This window comes from Triticum aestivum, chromosome 7B (genome assembly GCF_018294505.1).
Source record: "Triticum aestivum cultivar Chinese Spring chromosome 7B, IWGSC CS RefSeq v2.1, whole genome shotgun sequence".
NCBI classification, from domain to species: domain Eukaryota; kingdom Viridiplantae; phylum Streptophyta; class Magnoliopsida; order Poales; family Poaceae; genus Triticum; species Triticum aestivum.
The window spans coordinates 756004000-756009677 of NC_057813.1; the positions used below are offsets into that span (position 1 = coordinate 756004000).

The 5678-nt window shown below is 46.5% G+C and overlaps 1 pseudogene; it reads right to left on the reverse strand.

Annotated features, from left to right (window-relative positions):
• Nucleotides 1-1732: 1732 nt before the first annotated feature.
• Nucleotides 1733-3279, reverse strand: LOC123161275 (putative disease resistance protein At1g50180; annotated as a pseudogene).
• Between the last annotated feature and the right edge of the window lie 2399 nt (nt 3280-5678).

Sequence of the window (5678 nt, forward strand, 5' to 3'; positions counted from 1 at the left end):
AGGTCGTGGGTTTTTTTTTTCGCGCGACGGCAAGAGGGTAGTTGCGAGCCAGCCGTATCGGCTCGAGCCGTGCGCTCGGCTCTACCTGTATGGGTACGCCGCATATGGCGCGGGATACGTTAAGCACCGTATGCCCAAAATGCCCTTATACGTTAAGCGCGGGGGGTGTACCGAAGCAGAGCTCTTCATATTAATGAATCAAATGGTTTTATTATTTGATATGTGAATGTTATCTGAAAATCTACAACAAATTCCCGCCAATCGGTCCATCCTGCTTGCGGATATCCATCCTGCACAGATATTGGTTGCTCTCTTGCCGAACGAGAAGGGGAGGACATCTCTCTTGCGGAGGCCGCATGTCAAATCATTCCAGATGCACCTGCAAATAACCATATACACGTAAATAGCTTGGGTAAATGCGCTGGTCCTGAAACTGTAATTCCAAACAAACAATAGCTGTAGTACTAAAATCAAACGAACAAAAAATGCAACGATGGCAAGAGGTGTAGTCCTACCTGGCACCCTTTCTGTTGCAGCTCCTTCATTGTGCTGTCTTCTCCGGAGATCAAGGGCATGTCGTCCATATTCAGACACTTGAGGGAGGGAAGGTGTAACAACCCCTCGGGGAGCCTACTCATCCGCTTGAAGTCATGAAGTTTCAGGTAAGAGAGCTTTGGCATTGTTCCGTCCTCCATGCTCCACTCAGTGAAATTGTCAGACAAATGAAGTTCTAACTCTCGTAATTGAGGAAATCCTTGGGTAGAGCAGGACATTGTTGTGCCTTGATAACCCTCTAGCTTCAACACCACAAGACAAGGAAGCTTCTCCAGAATCGGCATCGGGTCTTCTTTAATGTAACCACAACTGTGGTGCCTAAGAAAATGAGGGAACCCGACCAATGGTAAGATGAACTAGGTGAGGCATGTTCGCAAATATACACAACAAGTCCTTAGCTTTATTGGTAAAACAAAGGCATAAGGTTGTTAGTTTTGTCATTTGGCTCACAAACTTGACCATGTTATTATGAAGAATTTGAACGGCAAAGGTCTCAAGGTTGTTTTGGTGAACACTCCTCTTAGGTGGCGGAAACCCGTCATTAAGGTAAACATGCCTTAGGGTCGGGATATGCCAGAAGGATTTTGGCATGAGATTCTTGCTTGAGTGCCATGTGCTTGCCAAATCGATAGTTTGCAGATACAGGAGTTTTCTAATTGAAGAAGTGAGCGCGAAACCGGAACACCGTCTCAACCTGAGACATCTAAGGTTAATGCACCCATAGATTATTCTAGAGGCACCACTTAAGCTTGAATTTTCAATGCGAAGAACTCGTAGAAAAGTCATCTTGGGTATTGATGAAAGTTGAAAGCCAATGAGAGTTCGTAGATCGAGTGTTGTCTGTAAAAACAGATCACCAGAGTTTTGGAGAGTGGAGCGATAGAATTTCTGGGTATTAGAAGATGATGCACTAACTTGGCCTGCACATTTTTGGGAGTGAATCCATATGTTAGCGAGAAGCCACATGTCATGACATAACTAAGATATTGAAACGCAAAGTAGACTTATATAAATAGGTAAGATGGGAAGCTTGACCTGTAATTTCAGTATTGACATCAAGAAAACCATCTTGTCTTGCTTCTTCTATGCACCACTCACGTAAGATATCATGAAGTTGTATTCTCTCAATCCATCTGTGTCCCTTGCTTCTGTCAACAACTTGGACAAGACTTCTTTGAGCCAACTCGGTTACATACATGTGTGCTATTTGTTCTGGTTTATGGTTTGGTATATGGGGAATGAAGCCTTCTGCTATCCATAACTGAATAAGATCTGACACGATTATTACAAAATCCTCGGGAAAAGCAGCAAGATAGAGAAAACAAGATCTTATATAATGACTTGATAGGTCTTTGTAACTGCGAGCTAGTATGTCTCTCATCCTCTTTGAATCATCAATTGACACCCAACCCAATAGTACATATGACCATGCTTCTATATTTAGATTCTTTGCCAGATAACCACCCAATATTGCAAGTGCAAGTGGCAATCCATCACACTTGTCTACAAGCTTTCTTCCAAGTTTTTCAAACTCATCCACATCATCTATAGAAGACCTTTTATATGATGGTAGTGCTTTGCTACTAAAAAGCTCCCAACTCCTCTCTTCATCTAGCTTCTTCAGATAATGAACATGGGTTGGCATCTGAACATGATTTGCAACATCTTCCTTCCGTGTAGTTAACAATACTCTGCTACCATTTGATGCATCTGGAAAGGCTTTAACTGTTGTGTTCAACTGCTCCCATGTGTCAGTTTCCCACACATCATCGAGAACTACTAGGTATCTTTTTTGCAAGAGGAAGTCATGGATCTTCTTTCCCAACTGGTACTCATCCATTTCATCAATTTCTTTACAGCCATCTTTGTCCTCTATTATTTGTTTCATAATATCCTTTAGTAACTCAATGCCCTTGAATGTTTGAGATACAGTCACCCAAGCAACTGTGTTGAAGTGCTCTTTAACTCTGGATGAAGTGTATACTTTTCTTGCGAGTGTAGTTTTCCCTGCTCCACCCATGGCAACTATGGACACAGCACTAAGCATTTCCTCATTGTCAACTAATTTGTCCACTATTTCTTTATGCTCATCCTCAAAACCAACCATGAAAATATCATCATCAGAGTTTTGGTGCATATGACCGAAATCCGTTGGAAACTCATCCTCAACCACAGAAGTGTCACCCAAATGAATTTCCAAATTTGCTGCACTTGCAAAAATATCAGTAAGCTTCCTCTTTACTCTCTGAATTTTCGCACCGACACTATGAAGGGTGACCAAGTCACTCGGCAAACGAGCATACCTTGAGATGGCACCCATGAAACCCCTCTTTAGCCTGTTTCTCTTCTCCATGTAATCTGCAGCTTCGATGACATTCTGAGCCTCATACGCCACATCTCTGATCTGGCTCACCAAGACAGCAACTCTTACATTTCCTGACCTCCATTTTCTGTCAGCGTCTTTGAGGTAGGCCTGCAACCTCACCAGCTCAGCTCTCAAGAGCCCCACTTCAAGGGTGACTGCACACAAGAATGTGGTCTCCTGGATCGCAATGTTGCTCAAGTTTCCGAGCACCGCAGTAACAGCAGCCTCTGCCATTGATTGCTAGCTCCTTTAGAGACGGAAATATATGTGTGCTTGGTCTGAGACAGCAGCCTCTTGTGCAGTCACTCCACTTGGCTACCACTAGCTAACTCTACTAGCTAGCATGGCGGGCAGAGATATTACAGATGTACCTGAGGGGAGCGAGAGCACACAAGAGGTGAACAGGCATGCATGAGTTTTCGCCGAGGTAATGAGGATCTCACAGGGGAGAGAATGGTCGACTCACCGGCCGACAGCAGGAGGTCTTCTCCTTCAGCTCGATTGCGGCCTCCTTGCTCAGATCTCCTTTACCAGGAGAAGATTTCTTCTCTTGTGTGACTCGAATTAAGCCCCCTTCAGTGTAAGGACGATGTCATAAATGTACTTGAGAGCTAGAACTAGGGAGAGAGCGCAAGAAGTGATGAGCGTCTGCGCCGGGGAGAGGAGCAAGAAGGGATAGAGGGTTACTCACTCACCGGCGAGAGGGTCTTCGATCTGGTTCAGCTCGATCCCCGCGTCCCAGATCTCCGTCAAGCAGTGGCCGGCGCCTGCAGAGTAGCAAGCTAAGCTCCCAAGCAAAAAAAAAAAGTAGCAAGCTAAGCTAGGTGGGTGAGTGTGTGTGCTGGTGAGAGGACCTGAGTCAAAGCTAGGTATGGTCTGATTGAGGAGCTTGGCACGGCTCTACCCTGCTACAGCTGCGTGGTTTTGATTGTTTTTGCACCATTCACGTGACATGCATCGAATACTGGTTGATTTCCTCTTGCTTGTTTGAAGCTACTACTAGTAGATGATATAGTACTATCCTAGTACCAGCAGGCAGCCATACAGCACGTCTCACAGAGAATACTATGATACTTCGTTCTCGAGATCTACAATGGAGGTTTTTGTAAGTGCAAATGGGTGCATCTTTCTATGAGCCGAGCTGCATGCGCTGCCAAGATGCCAACAATGGGTCGCTGATCACCGACCGAGGTCGTGTTGGCGCGTGAGCTCAACAGCGTTGGGCTCCTTAATTATATTTTCCAACTAGCGGAGTGGCCCGCGCATTTGCGCGGCTAGATTTGTGATGCATTGTCTACATAAGTACTATTTAATTCCTTTTGTACGTAATGGATTTATCCCTTTCCTGAGTTTATGCTTTTCTATATAGATGATAATAATTGACACATATTAAATATTTAATAATAACTTATTAGAACATCAAATAATTACAATTTGTACTCATTTATTCAGATATCATCATTTTCTACAAATATCCCTACATAATGGAGTTGTATGCCTGTGTAATGGTTATATAGATCAATTACAGAGTAGAAATATTTTGGTATGTACAATATTTACATAGGGAAATACAACTCTACATGCTTTAGTAGCAACAATGCATTTTTAATGTTAACCGTTTCCATATAAATCTTACATATAGCCAATGCTACCACGGCCAAATACGTAATTAAGATGGACGATCGATTATTATTGACGAATTTTATTGAAGACTGAAGAGTCGTAAATGCTTATGGACATTAACTTTTTAAGGAATTTGTGTCCTTCGGTCTAGCATAAACAATTACTACTTGAGTTCAAAATAGTAAATCTAAGGAGGTTCCTACGCAGGAACTATTTGAATTGTTAACTTATTCTATCTCTACAATATTAAATATGACAATATACCGAAAAAGGGTTTCCCCGCTTTGTATTCCAAAGCAAACCACCATTGTACACAATGCTGGGGCGAGCAGCACAACAAGCTCAAAGAAAAAGAAGAAGAAAAAGTGCCAACAGCGGCAGTTCGACAAAGTGCGGAAGACCCGCGACCGCTGCGCCCTCCAGAAACAAACCACCACAGCCCGAGGCTCCGGTCTACCGCGAACTAAGCAGCACCTCCAAGAAGGGATGCGACGCCGGCGACGCTGCTGCCCGGACAAGTCCTAGGGTTTCCCCCAGTACGCGAAGGGAGGTGGGGGATAGCCACTCCTGACACCCTCCAAGAAGGGATAGTGGCACCCGCCGGTGTCACCGCATCGGAGCCAGACGAACTGGCAAGGATTTCTCCCGCATGCCAAACCCCACCAGCCAATCGGAGCCGACCATCCAAACCACCGCCCAACTATGCGCCATCACGGTTGCGCCGCCACCAACACCGTCTCGCTGCGAACACCACCACGAGGCCAAGAAGACCGGAGAGAAGATCCGAGCGACGGGAGCAGCAGCATCAAGGCCGAGCGGGAGGGAACCACCTCCACCGCCGTCGTGTGGGAGGCCCGCGCCTTCGGCACCGTCGTGGTAGCCGTCCGGACACGGCAGCGGGGCATACCAGGCCACCCCTGGCCCGGCCAGGCCCGAAACGGGCCCGCTAAGCCCCGCCGGCCACGCTGCAGCAAGCTGGCCTCGACGCCGCTAGCACCCCGCCGATCATCGCCGCTCGCCACCGCCTCCTGAAGGCCGCGCCGACGCCACGCGTGTCGCCGGCCCGCCCCGACCCAAATGGAGCCCGAAGGGCCCAGATCTGGGCCGGGCGGACGCCGCCAGCCCGCGCCGCCGC